Source organism: Equus caballus, chromosome 3, assembly GCF_041296265.1.
Source record: "Equus caballus isolate H_3958 breed thoroughbred chromosome 3, TB-T2T, whole genome shotgun sequence".
Taxonomy (NCBI): Eukaryota; Metazoa; Chordata; class Mammalia; order Perissodactyla; family Equidae; genus Equus; species Equus caballus.
The window spans coordinates 2,065,671-2,088,564 of record NC_091686.1 but is presented as its reverse complement, the minus strand read 5'-3'; positions in this window follow the sequence as shown (position 1 = coordinate 2,088,564).

Below are 22,894 nucleotides of genomic sequence, written 5' to 3'. Positions count from 1 at the left end.
GATCCGGGTACTGGTTACAAGAGTGTTCACTCGTGAAAATCATCAGCCGCATATTTAGGATATATGCGATTTTTCTATGTAAGTATATTTCAATTAAGTTTCCTTAATAAACGTGGCTGCCTCTGGGGAGCAGGACTTAGAGAAATGAGGGGAGAGACAGGGCATTATTGTTTTTTGATGATCAGCCTAGTTGATGCTTTGATTATTTTTAGCTATGCCTGTATTACATAGATGAAAATTCTTTTTATGCTGTTTCATGCTGAACCCTCAGGTGACTTCCCGTGTATAAAAAGTTCCATGGCCCCCAAAGCCAAAACTCCGAGTGTTTGATATAAGTTCCTGAGGGGTGGATATCAGCAGATTTGGGGAAGTGCTTTCTAAACATCAGAGCCACCAACAATTTTGGTAGCGAGTTCACTGTCATTGGAGATGCTCAAGTCAAAGAGATCAAGGAGCATTGCCCAGGTGGCCATGGACACAATTTGGTCATTGCTGAGACTCTGCAACTCTGAGACACATTCGGGGGGCTGCATACACTTTGCTCTGAAACATCTGCATTATTTTTCGTTTTGTTTTTTTTTTTTAACCTCTTTGGTCCAGAAAGAAAATTCAAAACATCAAGAATCCAATGGAAAAATACTCCTTACAAATTGAGACAAGAGCAGAACTGGAAGGAGGTGGGTGGAAGGAAACCCTTTCCTCCACACTGACTTTGAAGGGGAGCAGCCGATGGGGCAACCCTGGGGAAGAGAGGACACCAGTTGGACCAAGCCAAGTATGGATGCTTCACCACCTGGGGGCCGTCCTTTCCTACCACAACAACCAGTTACTGCCCGCCAAGCAGGAGCCATGCAGATGGCCGATGGCTTCCAAGGGCTTGGAATTTAGGATATCTTCTGCTCTGAGACCTCTCCACTAGGGGGTCAGCAAACTGTGGCCCACGGGCCAAAGCTGGCCCACTGCCTTTTTATACAGCCTGCAAACTAAGAGTGGTTTGACATTTTTACATGGTTGAAAAATATCAAAAGAAAAATAAAACACATGAAAATTAAATGAAATTTAAATTTCAGTGCCCATAAATAAAGTTTTCTTGGAACGCAACAAAGCTCATCATTTGCATATTGACTGTGGCTGCTTTCCCTACAACAGCAGGATTGAGAGGTTTCAACACACAGTTGAAAATATTTATATCTGGCTCTTTGCAGGAAATGTTTGCCAAGCCCTGCTCTTCACCATGTCTGTTATAAATAGAGTGGGTTCATCTAGCACCTTTCACTCCCAAAGAACTTGTCTCACTTTGCTATTGTTCTCTTATTTAACAAGCTGTAGAAGGAATTTGGAGTCCTAAATTGGAATCAAACAATTTACCATCATAGAAAGTAAACAGGTCCTCATTTAGACTCTCCTCCCTCCTCGAACCTCTTGATCTTCCATCAGAGAAAACTAGAGTCCAAAGAAAGTGCCCCTACCCGACTAGGCGTTCAGGTCCTTGCCTTGGGGCTCCCGCTGTGTGCGGTCAGATTCCTCTCAAGCTCCCTCCCAGCAGGGGGCTCGGAAGGGGAGCTCAGGGGCTAGCAGTCAAGCACGAGAGCCTTGGCCCACCCTGCAGATAAGACAAAATGGTCCTATCTCAATTTGTCAGATTGCCAGTTTACTGAACTCACTGCAGTTTTGTTGAGGGGAAATTATAATTTGCCCCTCATCCTCCTGTGGTTTCTGAAAACTAGTGGGCTTTCCTTTAAGCCCACCAGTCTTCTCTGTTGTGGCAGAAGAATGCCCCTGTTCTGATTTCTGGTGGGAAAACGGCTAAGGAGAACCGTCCTGCCCGGATTACGCTGTGACTGGACAGCCTCTGGGACAGAGGCAGGAGCAGAACTCAGCGTCGACAGAACCCCCAGTTACTGCGTAAATCGAACACCTGGCACTGCCTGTCTGATGAACTGAGTTTTGCTGAGTCAACTCTTGCTAGCGTCCGAACAAAGCTCAACCCTGACGCTGCAGTTTGGACCCTACTCGTTTCAGGGATTCTCCGTGGCAAATTGAAGCCCAGGGGTGCAGCCAGGCCCCTGTGAAGGCCGCGGTCCCTCAGCCAGTCCAGCCGGCCTGCCCGCGCGCTCAGCTCACACTGTGTGCCTGGACGCGGCTCCCAGGGGCCCAGGCTCAGCCTGGTGGTTGTCTTGGAGACTGAGAGCTCCAGGGAGAACAGAAGCAAGTCCAGCCTCCCCAGCCTTCCCTAGGGATGAAGGAAGGTTTCTTTGAATGGTGGGCCTTTTTACCCAGCAGCAGCTTTCTTTGTTTCACAAAGCACAGCGTTGGCCAGATAAACCCATCTTAGGGAAGTTGTTTGACAGCTGGACCCCACCCATCACCCCCATGCCCCACCTCCACCTCACCCCCTGGAGTAGAGTGCAGTAGGTGAGGAGCCCTGACCAGGGGACACCTCGGCCTCTGCCTGGTGACGACCCCTGGCGCTCTACACACCTTCACTTGCCTGCCTCACCTGTTGTTAGATCAGTACCTGGCCTACAGAAGTAAACACCGTGCTGTTCCTGTTTCCTCCGAGGGGAAGCCCTGCCAGGTGTAAACGGGAGCTCTTGGCGAAAGGAAGAGCTGGATCCTCAGGCCTATGGGACCCGGAGCCCTGAGGGGTGGCGATGATGAGCAGAGGGCCGGCGGGCAGGTAGTCCGGATGACTTATTACACCAGCTTCGGCAAGGGAGTAGAAAGGAAGAAGATAAAAAATCATAGCATCGATTTTTCCAGCACGTGAGACCAGCAATGTTATTTCCAGATCCGTCCTTTCTGAAATTAAATTAAATAAAGTTTAGCTCTGTCTGTCAATTTGCTGGAAACCCTCTCCATCCGACTGTCCACGTGGTAGTGAGGGGCTCATGGGGGCGTCTCTTCCAGAGAAGCGTCATTCCATTAGGAGAAGCGAGGGCTTCGGATGACGGTCCAGAATTTTAAGAGCCTCTGAACCCAATGAGGCGTCAATTTGCAAGTGTGTTTTTCACAACCACTGTGTGGACGCTTTAACAAATGGGACTGTGGTGAGACAGTCCTCCAGGGTGAGTGTAGCAGCAGGACTCCATGCTCTTACTCAGATACACCGTCCCCAAGGCGGGGGAACCGTCGCCCTGCCTCAGAGACACACTTGTGAAAAATCAGAAGCATATTTTTCTTTTACATCAGTTATGAGATTTTTCTTTCCTTCAAAAACAATAAATGTGCCAGTGATTTCAAGTAAGAAAACACAGTCCTGAGACTGCCTTAAGGAGAGGTATTTTGCAAGCCCAAGCTCGCCCAAGTGAGGGGCTGGTAAAAGCCTCCAGCGGGCTGGGGGGGCAGACGGGAGTGACAAGCGGCCTGTCAGTCATCCTGGCCAGCTGAACCAGCAGGTGGACTGGGGGAAATCACACAGTGAACAGGCTGGGGGCGGGGCGGGGTTAATGCAAACTGGTTCTCTACCCCTGGTCCACTGCGAGGAAGGCGCAGAAGTTGCCCCCACACTGCCTGGGCTTCCACTGGCCTCGAAGGTCCCTGATCACTGAGAGGCCAGGACCGGGGTTTCCAGGAAGAGGAGAGATGACCAAGAGGCCAGTCTTCCATTGAAGTCACGGTCCGAGGACTTAAGCCATTCCCGGGGCTCTGAGCTGTTCAGGAGTTTGGTCCTAGGTTTGGTGGGAGGTCCAGAGTGGCTTCAACAGGGCTAACAGCTGAATCCAGTCTTTCAAAACTGGGCTCCCACTTATTCTTCAAAGCCTGAAATAAGTGTCCCCACCTATGTGAAACCATCCTCAACCTTCTTGAGGCAGAATTAGTCAGTGTTCCCTCCCGGCCCCCAGACCATTTCACACACGCCTCAGTGAATACCATCAGCTGCAGTTCTGTAATTATGTGGGTGTCCATCAGCATCTCCAGCCACGCCCGGCGCAAAGGAGAGGCGCTCAGCAACTCCTGGCCACTTGCGTGAGGAAAGGGATCCCAGGAAAACCCTCCGGAGACGACAGCAAATGTCTGTCAGAAACTCGGGCTTGAATTCACTATAATGTGGTGTGTAATTGGGGAAATTTTGGAAGAATCTTAAGGACCGTGTAGGTAAATCAAGGCACATCCATTCAGTAGACTATTATGCAGCCATTGGCAATGATATAGCAGACGTGTACTTATTGCTTTGAAAAGATGTTTGTGATGTGTGATTAGGTGGGGAAAAAAGCAGGTTACACAACAGCTTGCATAGCGTGATCCCATTTTATTGGGAAAACACATTTCTATCTTGTGCACACACATGCATATCAATACACAAAGCACAAATGTTACATCAATAGCGGTGAGGTACCAGACCACAGAGGCTACGCTGAAGGATCAGATTTCAGAAGAACATTGACAAGATGATCTTCATCCGGAAGAAGGTGACTAAAATGGAGAAGGATCCAAAGCCACGTCATTTGAATAAGGACTGAAAGAACTGAGTTTTCCTAATCAAGATAAAAAGACTCAGCCTCAGGCTGAAGGACGCAGAGCCAATGATAGCACTCACAGTGTGAGCTACAGGGTCTCAGAGCACAGAGGGAGAGGTGGCCGATGCCGCGGGGAGAGGGTCACGGAGATGTCGTCAGCAAGGGGCCGTCCCACTGGCTCTAAGCTCTAAAGCTGAAGGCAGTGTTCCCCAGCCTTCAGCTATTGGCCTGCCAACTTCACCATTTTGGCATTTCCTTGTACCACCTGTGTGATTATCTACTTAATTTTTTATTTTTCTTTTAAATTCCTTATTTTTCTTTTAAATTGTCCTGTTTTAAATAAATTTGTTTTGAAACGTAACTGTGTCTCACTAATTATATGGAAAATCCAGAATTGCCCACCACAAATGAAAGAAGGCAATCATAAAATGTATTTCTAACACTCCAAAGTTGTTAAATTCCAGTTAAATGTTGGTGGCTGAAAGCTCTGCACATAAGATCTGTTTCCTCTTTGTTATAAAAGAGAGATTAACCAGTATTATAAAGGCCTTAAAGACATGCTCATCCCCCAGGAGCTCTGTCCTGGCCAGAGAAGCATGAGAGGCGACCAGCCTTCCCTCCCACCGAGGGGTCCGGTGTGATGGAACGCAGCATCCTTGCGGAAGAGGAGAGCCAGAAGGCCTCTAGGAGCAGGGAAGAGTGTGGCAAAGGGGGGCCGGGGACGGCAGGCTCACCAGAGGCTGTAGGGAGGGGCGGTGGTAGAGCTGCAGAGGCAGGCTGGCACCATTGGCACAGGTGTGCTCGGGAACGAGGCATACATGTCTCATTGTAATCTTGTTATACCGTTTTGCTTGTTGTGCCATGTGAATACATTACCCATTCAAAACAAAGACATTCATGTATTTTTTAATTATCGTGCACACACACACAGTCTCTTGGACAGCAATATTTGAAACAACCAAGTGGTCTCGACATGGTACAGAGCAAAGGCCTTGGAGCTGAGCTGGTTGGGGTCAGATCACAGCCCTTCCACTTATTAACAACGTGGTGTCGAGTAGATGTCTTAACCTTCCCAAACCTCACTGTCCTGATCCGTATGAAGGGGATGTGAACAGTGCCTGCCCCCGGGGTTATAGGACACACTAATCAGGTGATCAACATAAAACCCTTTGCCCTTCACAGGTGTTCAGTGAATCGTCGGGTTGCTACTTCCACACCCGTCTCTGTGATCCTTTGCTTATCTTAAGAGCATCTCTATGTGCATCTTTCCCTATCTGTCTCTGTCACCCTCATTCCCTTCAGTTCTAAAATAAAACTGAAGCTTATTTTGTGTCATTTATTATGTGTAGTTAATAGACTGTTCTTTTCCCTGCTCTTAATTTTAATAAGCTAACAAGAAGAACGTTCCCATTTCTAGAAGCAAATAAACTGGCCACAGTAAATTGCTTTTTACTTCCTTGGGCTTCCAATTGATTTCAGGAGTGAGTCCGTGTGGGTCGGTGACCTTCTTCCGCAGCCCTGGTCAGACTGTGGGCCTGTTCACGTGTGGGTACCAAGGAGAGGCATATGCACACACGCACATGCGCACACACACTCACACAAATGTGTACTGGCAAGAACAGGCCTTTCTCACCAAGCATCCTCCAAAGCACAATGGCGGGTGAAGAGCCCCGGAGAGATTGAAGTGCTTCTGTAGAGTTTCGTTTCTTTGAATATTGCTGCTGCAACTCTTTATAGAAATCAGTAAATCTCAGTTTAACTGCCGCTATTGATTGGGGAGGGCACAAACAGAGTTGCAGACGAGTTTCCGCCGTCTCCTGAAGTGTCCATTGCAGACGGCGCTAAAGACATGATGTATTTGTTTTCGAGGCCGGCAGACACGTGCGCAGCTCCATCACCCTCCGCCCCTCCATCATCCAGGGCTGCTTTCTAAAGGCCGACAGAAGGTTCCTGCAGGACACTGCTTCTTCACTCATTAACAGTGATCAGTAAACCCTGTGGTGTTCATTAAAATGTTTCTCTGCTGCTCAGCAACAACATTTTTTTCTTTGAAAGCCAACTTTAGCTGCTGTGAGGTCAAAGAAATATATAACAATTACGAAGAAGGTAATCTCCAGCGCACTTTTTTATTTTGAGTACATCCTGGGGGCGGGCAAGCAGCTGTGATTTATTTCCGCTCAGCCCACGAGGCTCATTTGAATATTTACTGAGGTTGTGCTCAGCACTACTGGGGCCACGCAAATGTGCGGCAGAGTAAAGAGCCAAAAAGTGACAGCCCTCCACACAGAGAAGCCGGTGACTTCTGACCCCGCCTGGGTTTGCTTTTATGACTTTCATATCCTTGAAGTTATTTAAAAGAAGATGAAATATGACAGGTGCTGGGGTTGGCAAAAGCAGCAAGTTGATTGCATTCCGGCCTGCCAGTGGGAACCCCTCACAGAACGTCGTCAGCACATTTAAAAGTGTGCGGTTCCGTTGCTGTCCTCTGCACTTCCCCCCGACCTGCGAGCAAACCTGGCGCGTAGACAGGTGGAGCTGGACCTTTGTTTTCTGCCGGCCTGCCCCTTATGTACATCTCCATCCCCCAATCTCAGTGCGTGGGGTTTAAGAGAGCCTGCCCCCTCCTCACTCCTCAGCATCCAGGGATAAGCATGTGGCCAAATCTAGCCAATCAGAGCACATCTCCTGGCCAGAGTGCTTGCTTCAGGGATAGTCATGTGACTTCTCTGGGCCAATGAGAGCCTTCCCTGGGGCTTTCGAAGGACATCTGAGAAACAGGTTCTCTCCTTCCACTGTGGTTATAATCTAGCATGACGTAAGCCTGGATCCACCATGTGGGGAGAGCCTGCACCGTGGGATAATCCAACATTAACAACAACTGAGATCAGAGATGAAAACAGAACTTTGAGGAGGATGTTTGACACCTGGATACAGCCTTGCCTGGTGCTACTCTTGGAATTTTTAAACTGAGGCAATAAATTCCGTTGGATTAAGTCATATTGACTTGGGTCTGTGACACAATCAAAAGATGCCTGACCAATGGAGATGCCGTCTTACCATAACCCGAAGAACATAAAGAATATTCCTGGCCTATAATCCTTTCCACACTAGCTCCTTAAAACGAAATTATACCCCAGAGTTTGCCACCCCCTTACTGCCTCTCCTGAGAGCAGTTCCTTAAAATATCACTTGCACATGAATCCTCGTCTCAGGATCCACTTCTTGGGACCCCAAACTAAGAATGTGAGGACTAAGTGAAATTATTTGTAGAAGGTATTTAACACAGTGCCTGATTCATAATATATGTTTGATAAATGTTGACTATTACTCTTATTCTTGTCAGTGTTTTTGTTATGTTGCTAGAAGAGCTTGAACCAGGAAACAGTTTCCTGACATCCAATCCTGTGCTCTTCCAGCTGTGCCGGTGTGTCCTAAAATGCCAAACGTGTATATCCACCACAGCTGATCCACGAAATGGCTTTACTTGTTAGGCAGTGAAATCATTTTTAAAGTTACGTAGTATGGTAAGCGAGTGGTGTTTTCTGTTTATGGCTGTGGTCATAAAGTTTCTTTATAAAATAAATGTCTTTAGGTTCTAAAGGTGAGTCAATTTCCTAAGGAAGTAAAGGATATCCCATGCTTTATGAAGATATGGAAAAATACGCGGATTTGGTAAATTAACAGAAAACTCTGAGCCACCCCCACTGCCCACCAGCCCACGTCTCCCATGCAAGGGCCTTTACAGTCACAGCTGAGAAACGAGCCGTGTGCCAGAGCTCTGCGCAGCTGTTGTCACACACCTTGCCTGCTAACGTGGGCTCTGCAGTCACTTGGGGGAGGGAGGGGGACGAACAACGGGCTGAAAAGAGGAATGTGGCATCGGTGGGAGCTAGAGAGAAATGTAATTTAGGTGCCTCAGCCTGAGAGGAAGATAAATAAGAACAAGGTAAGTGAAACCACAGCCTGGAATACTTTCCAGGTGGGATGGAGAGGCCTCAACACGAGGCTGGCCCCAAAGAATCTCACCGAATGAAGCTACTCATCCTTCCCACCTTTCCCCAGACCCACTCCTGTAGACACAGCCAGTGAAATCCAAGTTCTGGTTCTCCCATCAACTAACTAGCTGTGTGACCTGAAGCCAGTCACATAACCTCTCTGAGCTTCCATTACCCTTTCTGTAAAATAGGGAGAGTAATCCTCACTCTCTAGCAGGCTGGCCAACAGCATAGATGAAGTTGTTTTCAGAGCCTTTTAGCACAAGTCATGGCCCAGGATGGGCACCTTCAGACAGTCCACTTTCATCATTTCAGTCCTTACCAGGGCAGACGGCCCAGTATCGCCCACAGCTAACCAACAGATAGAGTCCAGGAGTCGACTGGCCTCTGCAGCCAGGGTCTGGAGCATCTCTTCCATATTTACCTGCATCTTTGGCTCAGCCTCAAGCTTCCCTCCAAGGAAACACGGCTGCTGTTGGTGTCCCACCCACATCCCCATCACTGGACCAGTTACAAACCATGTACACTGCACTTTGGGGCTGCTAAGAGCTCACAGCTGCACCCTTCTCCAGAGAACTGCCCTTGGCTGATGGGAACTGCCTTGCCCAGAGTAGCCTGGGGCCTTCAGGCAGTGACTGGCACGGCGCAGGGGTACTAAAGCCTGGTCACCTTGCCTCAAGACGATGAACTCTATGGGGTCATTCATGCTCAGGGAGCTTCTGAGGGATCTGGCTGAGGCTAGGTGTCAGCTGAAACCACATCTTTGCTTCCTCCCCTGCCCTACCCTGCCCTTGTTCCTCCATCACAAGCTCCTTCTGAGCACACTCCCTCAATAGATCACCTGCATAAGAATTCCCATCCATCCCGGGCTCTGGTTTTAGGGAAGGGGACCAAAGATACCCTTGTGCATTCCAGCAGAAGGAAGGATAGGCTGGCTCCTGCAGAAGCCACCCCTGGCTGACGTTTTTCCTAAATGAACATAGTCTGACAGAGGATGTTGAGAGAGGAAGGGCCTGGTTCACCCTGCCAGGTGTTGGTGAGAAGCCGACCCTCTGAGAGGACAGGACCCTGGACAGTTCCAGGAGTCTCAGCAGCAGTGAGAGCCCTTCTCCATGGGGCTCTGGCCAGATTAAGACTCAACTACAGGGGCCGGCCCCGTGGCGCAGCGGTTATGTTCTCACGTTCCGCTTCTTGGCAGCCCGGGGTTCACTGGTTCAGATCCCAAGTCGGCCACGGCACTGCTTGGCAAAAGTCATGTGGTAGTAGAGGAAGAAGGGCATGGATGTGAGCTCAGGGCCAGTCTTCCTCAGCAAAAAGAGGAGGATTGACAGTAGTTAACTCAGGGCTAATCTTACTCAAAAAAAAAAAAAAAAGACAGCTACAACTGTCTAGAGCATGTAGGAAAAGCCAAGCCCTTTGCCATGGCCATCAAGGCCTCGCATGACCCAACTCCATACTCATTTCAGATCACTCTGACCCTGCTCACCATCCTCCAGCCACACTGGCCTTCCTACTGACCTTACAGGATGCCAAGTTTTTCCATCTCAGTGTATCTTCTGTCCAGTATCTCAGTATCTGTCCAGATATCTCAGTGTATCTGGGAATTCTCTTCCATGCATAAGTTCTCATCGAGATTTAGCTTCAACGACCCTTCTCAGAGAAGCCTTCCCTGATTACCTAGTCATTCTTTGTCACATTTCTCTGTTTTATTTCTTTTATGGTAATTATCATCTGAACTTAGCTTTATATTTATTTGTGTGCTTGTAAATCTACGTTGTATACCTATGTTGACATGGAACAATTGAAATCCCCAGTACCTAGAACAATATCAGGCATTTAGTGGGTGCTCAATGAAATTTTACAGATGGAAGAATGATTATGCCCAAGCTTCTTGGTCTCTGTCCAAGTGTCATATTCCCAGGAGAGAGAACCTGACTGGCTCAGCTTGTTCACATGTCCCACTCCTGAGACCAGTTAGGGTCATGTCATACAGACATGCCCACTGGAGGCTCCCCCTTGGGGCCGAATCACCAGTCAAGCTGAGAAGTCCCCCAGCTGGGGCTTGCCATAACCAGGAGCCATGGCTCGAATTCACGGCTGCTGCTGCGCCACCACTGCTGTGCCTCCTGTTGTAGCTGTGCTCCACAGGTGCTGGACCCTGCCTCTCTGGCTGGAATGTAATAATCCCTTTGGGTTTTGTGTGCTGGAACCTCAGCTCTGATCTCTGCAGCGGGGCCTCCCCTCAGTGTCATTAATTCTTCCCTCTCCAGTGAAAGGGGGAGCATTTAAACTCCCATCAGCTGACACTGACCAGCCGGACACTGATGCTTCTGCTTCCATTTCCTTCACAGTCACACTCACACACATCATTTCATCCCGCCCTTAAAGCCTCCATGCGAGAACAAAAATGCATCCCCACTAGGGCACTCAGCGAGGATGGGATTTTTGCTCCCCTAAGGCAGGAGTCTGCCCAAGATTGGAGCCAACACAGGTGAAAGCGGAGTGAGGTGATGGGGAGACAGGGTCTTGAGAGTGTCTGAGCCCCTGGTTCTTAAGCAATTCTACCTGTAGACTAATTAGACGTATGGATATATATATATATATATATATATATACATATATATATATATATATATATGCCAGTTTGAGTTCGGTCCCTGTCACTTTCAAATTGAAAAGCCCAGGTGATGAAGTCCCTGGCAGCCTGACATTCTGGAGCCCTCAGAATGTAAGCCCTCATTCCGAAGACACTCAGAATTTGAGAAAGAGTTTTTGATTCTGCCCCTTAAGTTCCAACTTGGGACCATTAAGTAGGTATGCCAAACACCAGAGTGGGAAGGGCAGGCAAACTCCAGTGCAGGAGTATCTGGGCTCACATCCTGGTTCTTCCGATTATTAGCTGTGTGACCGTGAGACACTAACTCAGTCTCTCTGATTTCAGTTCCTGTGTCAATCAGGATATGGGAGGTTATACTATGATAACAATCCCAGAATCACAGCGATTAAAAACAAAAAATCTTATTTTGCACTCACGCTACACGCCCATCACGGGCTGTCTGGTGGTTCTGCTACACGTCATCCTCACTTTGGGACCCAACTGACAGAGTACCCGACATACGGAGCATTCCAGTCTCTGTGACAACAGGAAAGGAACCAATCCCACTCTGGCTCTTACGGCTTCCACCTGGAAGAGATGCACGACACTTATGCTCACATTTTTTTTAATCAAAGTTGCTCACATGGCTGTACCTAATTTCAAAGTGGGCAGGGAAATGCAAACTCATCATATACTTAGGAAAAAAATCTGCTATATGGCTCCAATAACTACCACAGTGCCCTCCTATGCAATATGTGGATAATAATGATACCTACGCTATAGGTTTGTTCTAAGAATTAAATGAGTTGATTCGCACTACACTTAACACAGTGTCCGTCCATAGTAAGTATAGTGATGTTACCTATCACTGTTAACATGTGCCGCGCCCCCTGCCATGGGGCTCACACATACCACGCAACCCTGTGTGAGAAGAGATGGCCTGCTGCTGCTGAGTGACCTGTCTCCCAGAGAACTAGGAAAAGTGTGTCCAGGTCACATCTTACTGCCAGACGGCAGCAGCAAGGGGGCGCAAAGGCCAATTCGCAACTTGAATACAAGACACAGGACAGGTTTGTAATCACCCCACCACCAGCACTTACACTCTTCCAAGTCTAGGGTGAAGGAGTAGAGACGACTTGTACGTAAAAATGGGCAACTCTTTGGATTGACCACACCATCTCTGCTTCTAACCCCCCACTGCAATATGGGGATAACACCCAACCAACATTTCCTCACAACACAGGTATGATCAAAACTCATGGTACACCTCAACAGGGACTTTTTTTTTTTGGTGAGGAAGATTCACCCTGAGCTAACATCTGTGCTAATCTTTCTCTATTTTCTATGTGGGACACTGCCACAGCATGGCTGACGACTGGTGTAGGTCCACACCTGGGATCCAAACCCATGAACCCGGACCGCTGAAGTGGAGTGTGCAGAACTTCAACCACCATGCCACAGGATCAGCCAACAGGGACGTTTTCATCATCTCCAACAAAACACTTCCTCATCTTGAGCATAATCGTAGAAGCATGTGATAAAGGAAATTTGCTTTAAAAAATCCCCATGTGGAATGTTAAAATAAGATTATCTCTAGGAATTTACCCTAAGGATATGCTCCCCAAGATACATGTTCAAAGATGTTCATCACAGCATCGTGTGTGCAGCAAAGAGCTGGGACGGCCATCAAGAGCTATGTAGTTAGCATGGTGGAAACATCAAAAAAAAAAAAACTAGAATTACCTAAAGCAATCTACAGATTCAAGGCCATCCCAATCAGAATCCCAATGACATTCTTTACAGAATTAGAACAAAGAATCCTAAAATTCATATGGGGCAACAAAAGACCCCGAATTTCTAAAGCAAACCTGAGAAAAAAGAACAAAACGGGAGGCATCACAATCCCTGACTTCAAAACATACTACAAAGCTACAGTAATCAAAACAGCATGATACTGGTACAAAAACAGGTGCACAGATCAATGGAACAGAATTGAAAGCCCAGAAATAAAACCACACATCTATGGACAGCTTATCTTTGACAAAGGAGCTGAGGGCATACAATGGAGAAAAGAAAGTCTTTTCAACAAATGATCCTGGGAAAACTGGACAGCCACATGTAAAAGAATGAAAATTGACCATTCTTTTTCACCATTCACCAAAATAAACTCAAAATGGATCAAAAACCTAAAGGTGAGACCTGAAACCATAAGGCTTCTGGAAGAAAACGTAGGCAGTACACTCTTTGACATCAGTATTAAAAGGATCTTTGTGGACACCATGCCTTCTCAGAGAAGAGAAACAATAGAAAGAATAAACAAATGGGACTTCATCAGACTAAAGAGCTTCTTCAAGGCAAATGAAAACAGGATTGAAACAAAAAAAAAAATCCCACTAACTGGGAAAAAATATTTGCAAATCATATATCTGACAAAGGCTTAATATCCATAATATATAAAGAACTCTCGCAACTCAACAACAAAACATCAAACAACCCAATCAAAAAATGGGCAGGTGACATGAACAGACATTTCTCCAAAGAAGATATACTGATGGCCAATAGGCACATGAAAAGATGCTCATCATCGCTGATCATCAGGGAAATGCAAATCAAAACTACACTACGATATCACCTTACACCCGTCAGAATGACAAAAATATCTAAAACTAATAGTAGCAAATGTTGGAGAGGTTGTGGAGAAAAAGGAACCCTCATACGCTGCTGGTGGGAATGCAACCTGGTGCAGCCACTATGGAAAACAGTATGGAGATTCCTCAAAAAACTAAAAATAGAACTACCACACGATCCAGCCATCCCACTACTTGGTATTTATCCAAAGAGCTTGAAGTCAGCAATCCCAAAAGTCCTATGCACCCCAATGGTCATTGCAGCATTATTTACAATAGCCAAGACATGGAAGCAACCTAAGTGCCCAGCAACAGACGAATGGATAAAGAAGATGTGGTACATATATACAATGGAATACTACTCAGCTGTAAAACAGAACAAAATTATTCCATTTGCAATAACATGGATGGACCTTGAGGGAATTATGTTAAGTGAAATAAGCCAGTGAGAGAAGGATAATCTGTGTATGACTGTACTCATATGAGGAATTTAAAATTATGGACTAAGAACAATTTAGTGGATACCGGGGGAAAGACGGGGTCGAGGGTGGGCACAAAGGGTGAAGTATGACTTCATGACTGACAAACATTAATGTACAACTGAAATTTCATAAGATTGTAACCTATCATTAACTCAATAAAAAAAAACAAACTAGAATTAAATGGAAAAATTTAAGAGAATTAGAAATTAATAGCAGCCTTTAAAAGAATTAGAGTTAATAGTACATCCATTAAAATAGATCAAATAGCTCATATGTACTAATAAGTAGATTACACCAAAAATTGTTAAGTGAAAGGGCACAATGTGGAACCGTACCTGTGTTATGAGCCCATAAGCATGTGTGTTAAGAACGTATACATATGCAGGCTGGTAGAGAGCAAAGGAAATTTTAAACAATTTCCCCCGGGAATCAGATTGTGCAGGGGTGGGCTTGTGTGGTTAGAGAAGGGAGAGAAGAGAGTGTACAGTTTCTTTTTTTTTTTTATTGCAGTAACATTGGATTATAACACTATATAGCTTTTGGGTGTACATTGTAATATATTTGGAATTCTGTGGAGATTACATCATGTTCACCACCCAAAAACTAATTACAGTCCATCCCCTCACATGTGAGCCTAGTCACCTCTTTTGCCCTCCCCCCTCCCCCCTTCCCCTGTGGTAACCACCAATTCAATCTCCATTGCTATGTGTTTGTTTGTCATTGTTTTTATCTTCCACTTATGATTGAGATCATGCGGTATTTGACTTTCTTTCTCTGACTTATTTCACTCAGCATAATACCCTCAAGGACCACCCATGTTGTCACAGATGGCCGGATTTCATCATTTCTTATGGCTGAGTAGTATTCCATTGTGTATATACAACACATCTTCTTTATCCATTCATTCCCTGATGGGCACCTAGGTTGCTTCCAAGTCTTGGCTGTTGTGAATAATGCTGCAGTGAACACAGAGGTGCATGTATCTTTATGCATTTGTGTTTTCAAGTTCTTCAAATAATTACCCAGCAGTGGGATAGCTGGATTATATGGTAGATCTATTCTTAATTTTCTGAGGATTCTCCATACTGCTTTCCATAGTGGCTGCACCAGTTTGCACTCCCACCAGCAGTGTACCAGGGTTCCCTTCTCTCCACATCTCTCCAACACTTGTTTCCTGTCCTGTTAATTATAGCCATTCTGACCAGAGTGAGGTGATATCTCATTGTAGTTTAGATTTGCATTTCCCTGATAGCTAATGATGTTGAGCGTCTTTTCATATGCCTGTTGGTCATCCATATATCTTCTTTGAAGAAATCTCTGTTCAGATCTTTTGCCTATTTTTTAATTGGAATGTTGGGTTTTTTGTTGTTGAGATATATGAGTTCTTTGTATATTTTGGATATTAACCCCTTATCTGATATATGGCTTGCAAATATCTTCTCCCACTTGTTAGATTGTCTTTTCATTTTGTTGATGATTTCCTTTGCTGTGCAGAAGCTTTTTAGTTTGATGTAGTCCCATTTGTTCATTTTTTCTTTTGTTTCCTTTGTCCGGTCAGACGTGGGACTTGAAAATATGCTGCTAAGACCTATGTCAAAGAGTGTCCTGCCTATGTTTTCTTCTAGAAGTTTCATGGTTTCAGGTCTTACATTCAAATCTTTAATCCATTTTAAGTTGATTTTTGTGCATGGTGCAAGGTAATGGTCTACTTTCATTCTTTTGCATGTGGCTGTCCAGTTTTCCCAAAACCATTTATCGAAGAGACTCTCCTTTCTCCATCGTATGCTCTTGGCTCCCTTGTCGAATATTAGCTGTCCGTAAATGTGTGGGTTTGTTTCTGGGCTCTCAATTCTGTTCCATTGATCCATGTGTCTGTTTTTGAGCCAGTATCATGCTGTTTTGGTTACTATGGCTTTGTAGTATAATTTGAAATCAGGGAGTGTGACACCTCCAGCTTTGTTTTTTTTTCCTCAGGATTCCTTTGGCTAATCGGGGTCTTTTATTGTTCCATATAAATTTTAGGATTCTTTGTTGTACTTCTGTGAAAAATGTTGTTGGAACTTTGATAGGGATTGCATTGAATCTATAGATTGCTTTAGGAAGTATGGACATTTTAACGATGTTAATTCTTCCAATCCAAGAGCATGGAATATCTTTCCATTTCTTCGTGTCTTCTTTGATTTCTTTCAACAACGCTTTATAGTTTCGGTGTACAGATCTTTCACCTCTTTGGTTAAGTTTATTCCTAGGTATTTTATTCTTTTTGTTGCCATTGTAAATGAGATTGTATTCTTAATTTCTCTTTCTGCTACTTCGTTGTTAGTGTATAGAAATGCAACTGATTTTTCTATGTTGATTTTGTATCCCGCAACTTGACTTATTATTCCTTTATTATTTCTAAAAAAATTTTAGTGGATTTTTTAGGGTTTTCTATATATAAAATCATGTTGTCTGCAAAGAGTGACAGTTTCACTTCTTCTTTTCCAATATGGATCCCTTTTATTTCTTTTTCTTGACTGGTTGCTCTAGCTGGGACTTCCAATACTATGTTAAATAAGAGTGGTGACAGTGGGCATCCTTGTCTGGTTCCTGTTCTTAGAGGGATAGCTTTCAGTTTTTCTCCATTGAGAATGATACTTGCTGTGGGTTTGTCATATATGGGCTTTATTATGTTGAGGTATTTTCCTTCTATACCCATTTTATTTAGAGTTTTTATCATAAATGGATGCTGTGTCTTGTCAAATGCTTTCTCTGCATCTATTGAGATGATCATGCGATTTTTATTCTTCATTTTGTTAATGTGGTGTATCACGTTGATAGATTTGCGGATCTTGAACCATCCCTGCATCCCTGGAATGAAACCCACTTGATCATGATGTTTGATCTTTTTAATGTACTGTTGTATTCGATTTGCTAGCATTTTGTTGAGGATTTTTGCATTGATGTCCATCAGTGATATTGGCCTGTAGTTTTCTTGTTTTGTGTTGTCCTTGTCTGGCTTTGGTATCAGGATAATGTTGGCTTTGTAGAATGAGTTAGGAAGCCTCCCCTCCTCTTCAATTTTTTGGAAGAGTTTGAGAAGGATAGCTATTAAGTCTTCTTTGAATGTTTGGTAGAATTCACCAGGGAAGCCATCTAGTCCTGGACTTTTATTTTTTGGGAGGTTTTTGTTTGCTGTTTCCATCTCCTTACTGGTGATCTGTCTATTCAAATTTTCTACTTCTTCTTGGTCCAGTTTCGGAACGTTGTATGTTTCTAAGAATTTATCCATTTCTTCTAGATTTTCCAATTTGTTGGCATATAGCTTTTCATAGTATTCTCTTACTATCTTTTGTATTTCTGAGGTGTCCGTTGTAATTTCTCCTCTTTCATTTCTGATTTTATTTATTTGAGCCTTCTCTCTTTTTTTCTTGGTGAATCTAGCTAAGAGTTTGTCAATTTGGTTTACCTTTTCAAAGAACCAGCCCTTGGTTTCATTTATTTTTTCTATTTTTGTTTAGTCTCTACTTCATTTATTTCTGCTCTGATTTTTATTATTTCCTTCCTTCTGCAGATTTTGGGCTTTGTTCTTCTTTTTCCAGTACCTTTAGATGCACTGTTAGATTGTTTATTTGGGTTTTTTCTTCCTTGTTGAGGTAGACCTGAATTGCTGTAAACTTCCCTCTTAGAACTGCTTTTGCTGTATCCCATAGATTTTGGCATGTCATGTTTTCATTTTCATTTGTCTCCAGGAATTTTTTTATTTCTCCTTTGATTTCTTCATTGACCCAATCATTGTTCAGTACTATTTTGTTTAATCTCCACATTTTTGTGGCTTTCCTGGTTTTCTTCCTGTAGTTGATTTTTAGTTTCACACCTTTGTGGTCAGAAAAGATGCATGGTATTATTTCAATCTTCTTAAATTTATTTAGACTTGTTTTGTGGCCTAATATGTGATCAGTCCTGGAGAATGTTCCACATGGAATTTGAAAAAAATGTATATTCTGTAGTTTTTGGATGGAATGTTCTATATATCCACTAAGTCCATCTGGTCAAATGTGTCATTTAAGGTCAGTGTTTCCTTATTGATCTTCTGTTTGGATGATCTATCCATTGGTGTAAGTGGAGTGTTAAAGTCCCCTACTATTATTGTGCTACTGTCTATTTCTCCTTTTATGTCTGTTAATAATTGCTTTATATATTTAGGTGCTCCAATGTTGGGTGCATAGATATTTACAAATGTTATATCTTCTTGTTGGATTGTTCCCTTTATCATTATGTAGTGCCCTTCTTTGTCTCTTGTTACAGTTTTTGTTTTAAAGTCTATTTTGTCTGATGTAAGCATTGCTACCCCAGCTTTCTTTTCTTTGCCATTTGCATGGAATATCTTTTTCCATCCTTTTACTTTCAGTTTGTGAGTGTCTTTAGGTCTGAAGTGTGTCTCTTGTATGCAGCATATATAAGGGTCCTGTTTTTTTATCCAATTGTCCATGCTATGCCTTTTGATTGGAGCATTTAATCCATTGACATTTAAAGTAGCTATTGATAAATATGTATTTATTGCCATTTTGTTACTTTTTTTTCTGAGTGTTTTAGTAGTTCCTCTTTGCTCCTTTCTTTTCTCTTGTTCTCTTCCCTTGTGGTTTGATGGCTTTCTTTAGAAATATGTTTGATTTCTTTTGTCTTACTTATTATAGGTTTCCGATTTGTAATTACCATGAGGATCCTATATAATATTCTATGTATATAACAGTCTATATTGAGTTGATAGACTCTTTAGCTTGACCTCTTTCTAAAGGCTCTACTTTTTCTCTCCCCTCCTCCCACATTTTATGTTTTTGAAATCATATCTAATTTCTTGTTTTGTGTGTGTCCATTCATTACCCTCTTATCATTGAAATAGATAATTTTAGTACTTTTGTCTTTTAACCTTCATATTATCTTCACAGGTGGTTGATCTGCTACCTTTACTATATTTTTGCCTTTATCAGTGATTTTATTGCCTGTGATTTTTTTTTTTGATAATTTTTTAATCCCTATTTGTGGTCATCGCTTTCCCACTTAAATAAGTCCTTTCAGCATTTCTTGTAGAACTGGTTTCTTGGTGATAAACTCCTTTAATTTTTGCTTGTCTGGGAAGCTCTTTATCTCTCCTTCCATTCTGAATGACAACCGTGATGGATAGACTATTCTTGGCTATAGTTTTTTTCCTTTTAGCACTTTAAATATGTCATGCCATTCTCTTCTTGCCTGTAGGGTTTCAACTAAGAAGTCCTCTGATAGCCTTATGGGCTTTCCTTTGTATGTCACTTGTTGCCTTTCTCTTGCTGCTTTTAGGATTTCCTCTTTTTCTTTAATTTTGGACATTTTAATTATAATGTGTCTTGTGGTGGACCTCTTTGGGCTTATTTTGTTTGGAGCTCTCTGTTCTTCCTGTACTTGGATGTCTGTTTCCTTCCTTAGGTTAGGAAAAGTTTCAGCTATTATTTCTTCAAATAAACTTTCTGCCCCTTTGTCTCTCTCTTCTCCTTCTGGGACACCTATAATATGAATGTTAGTGTGCTGGATATTGTCCCAGAGTTCCCTTAGGCAGTTCTCATTCTGTCTAATTCTTTTTTCTGTTCACCTTGGGTGATTTCCTCTAGTCTTTCATCTAGCTCACTGATCTTTTCTTCAGTATCCTCTACTCTGCTATTGAGTCCCTCTAGTGAATTTTTCATTTCCAGTATTGTATTCTTCATTTCTGATTGGTTCTTTTTTATTTTTCCACTTATTTGTTGATTAGCTCACTTTGTTCATCCAGTCTGTTCCCAATATCTGTGAGCATCCTTATGAGTTTTTGTTTGAACTCTTTGTCAGGTCGGTCACTTATTTCTGTTTCACTTATTCCTTTTTCTGGGGTTTTGTCCTGTTCCCTTGCTTGGAATGTATTCCTTTGTTTCCTCATTATGCCTCTTTCTCAGTGCTTGTATCTATGTATTAGGTGAGTTGGCTATGTCTCCTGATCTTGGAGAAGTGGCCTTATGTAAGAGATGCCTTTTGAGGCCCAGCAGTGTGCTTCCATCTCATCACTAGTCCATAAGAACCAGAAGTGACCCCTTTGTGGGCTCGTTGTGTCCTTCTGCTGTGGCAGAGTTGCTCCCACTGCAGGTACCCAGGGAGTCCAGCCTTTCCTTCCCTGGCTAGCTGTTTGTAAATCCGGTTTGGGGAGCCTCAGCACCTTTGGCTACAAGGTCTAAGAGCACACTCCTATTGAAGTTTTCCTGTTAATTGGGTAGGTACCCAGTGTAGCTGGTTGCTAGGCTCAGGGGTTTACAGTCGCCATAGGCCTCAGGCCTACAAGCTGTTGTCAGTTCTCTCAGGAGTGCAGCTGAGTGGGGCTGGCCCTAGGCATGGGAGAACTCAATTGTTTCAGGCTTTGGAAGGTGGGTTTGATCCTTTTCATGGCTATTTGTGAAGCACAGGTCTTCTGCTACTGATAAGCCACACCCCCCACAGGACCACACACACCTGTCAACACACAACACCTGTCCATGCACACTTCCCAACCCCCTGGAGCATACCCCAAAGCCCCACTGCAGAGGCCCCCACCTCTCCACCAATGCCCCCCACAGCTCACCTGGTCCTCAAACAGGCCCTGCCCCACAGAGGCAGACACTCTCGCCTGCCTGTAGAGGATCAAGGCATCCAGTCAATGCAGGTGGACAAGTAGCCTGAGGGCTTGATGGTGGGTGGGGCTGGTCCCTAGGGTGGGCCGCCTGCCCCGGTTAAACTGAATTAAATCTGCACTGTAGTAGGTGTGGCAGATCCCTGGGCTAACAGACCATGGGAAGAATTTCAATGGCATCTACCAGGTTCTGTGTCATCATGCCTGGACTAGGTCACAACAATGGCTACCATCAATGTCTCACTCCCCACAGAGGTCCCTCCTCTCACCGAGATGCCCCCAGAGCCCACCAGGTGAGTCTCTTTTCACCAAAGGACAGTCAGCCTTCTCTCTGGTGATTTTAGGTTGCTGAGACAGATGAGTTTGTGCATGGGCCCTTTAAGACCCAGGTCTTTTTGGCTTTCATCAGATAGCTTTTCTGGGGGTATCCTTGCTGCAGTTAATAGCCAGCGAGCGAAGCCAGATAGTAAGACCCTCGTCTCAGTTGTGCTGAGTCTGAAGGATGCTTATAGCAGTATGAGTCCCGCTCCAGACCTCATTCCTCCAGGGAGGGCTGCGTACCTTAGGGTGGCTCCCACCTGGCCAGCTGAGAAACTCCGCTGTTCCCCAAGGTGGCTTTTTTTCTCTCCAGAAGGAATTTCTGCCTCTCCCACCTTAGTCAGGACTGTCCCTTGTTGTCGGGATTCTTTTTATCCATTTTTCAGTTTTCTATCCAGTGTAATTTTTCCAAAAATAGTTGTAACCTCATTGTGTTCATGGGAGGAGATGAGTTCAGAGTCTGCTTACGCCACCATCTTGATGAGATCTCTAGCCAATTAGTGTACAGTTTTCATGATTGACCTTCTTATGCCATCTAAATTTTTATCATATGTCTGTGTTACATTTATATTTAGAATTTATTTAAAAATTTTGAGGAAGAATAATAATTTGACCACACAGTAGCAGCAATTAACACCTCTGGAGAGTCTGGGCAACATTTATTGGAGTCAGGGAACGGTAAGTCTTAAGCATCTTCCCGGGATGGGGATGGGTGTATGCCTGGCCCAGGCGACGCCCCGACCCTGCTGAGGCTGGCTTCACCTGTGGTGTGAGGGAAGCTTCCAGCGACAAGGGGCAGCCAGAGGTCGTGTGCGTGGGCCCGTGAGGCCGTCTATGGGAGCTGCTGCGCTGCGGGGCCTGGCGGGGCCTGAGCAGCTCTGCTGGGGATCTAAGAGGCAGGGAACGGCAGACGCCTGGGCTCCGTGGGGACCCAGCAGCGCCGAGGGTTGGGATAGGGCCATCACAGGTCTCATCACCACAAGTGCCCCCACTCGGGGGACGTTTCTGACTGGCCACCTGGCAGGAACGTTTTAAGGACTGAATGAGGCCATGCACGTGAATGCAGATTGGAAAGGATGTAGGTGGATACTGACTCATCAGCCCATGTTTACAGGCGAGGAGAAGGAGGCAGGCGGGAAAACGCACCCAGTTCTCACGGCTCCTGAGGGAGGGAGCCAGGATTCAAAGCGAGGCTGTCTGGCCCCAAGCCTGGACTGAGGCCGTCAATTCGCTGCCTTTATAGGATGCCCTACAAAGTGCGGCCCCTGCAGCAGGGACCTCAGTGTCTGCCTCACTCGCTGCGGTGTCCCCAGTGCTGCATGAAACAGTTGCCTGTAAATGAAGGATCAAGCTGCCCACTGACCTCCCCTGCTGGGCCTCCAGTTTCTTGGGGAACCTCCTGCCGGGACAGTGGGCAGCCTGCTCTCGGAGCCTGGAGCTGGGAGAACTCAAACTTGTGCTTTCTGCGTCCTGGGAAGTGATGGGCTCCATTCCCTGATTCCTTCCAGCTGGCTTGGCAGAGGCCAGCAGAGACCTCCCTCCCACCCGGAGGAAGCCCTGCTCTTTGCCTCAGACCCCCAGGGTACAGCCCATCTTCCCCAGGCCCTCCTCAGCCCTTTGGGCCGACTTCTCAGGGCTGTGCCACAGGCAGGGTGGTGCAGTGGAGAGTCCAGGAGTCAGGGGGCCTGGCTTCTTGTCCCGGCCTTGCTAACATAATTCTTAAAGAAACACGTTCTCTGGCTTTGTGACCTGGAAAAAGTCACATAGATG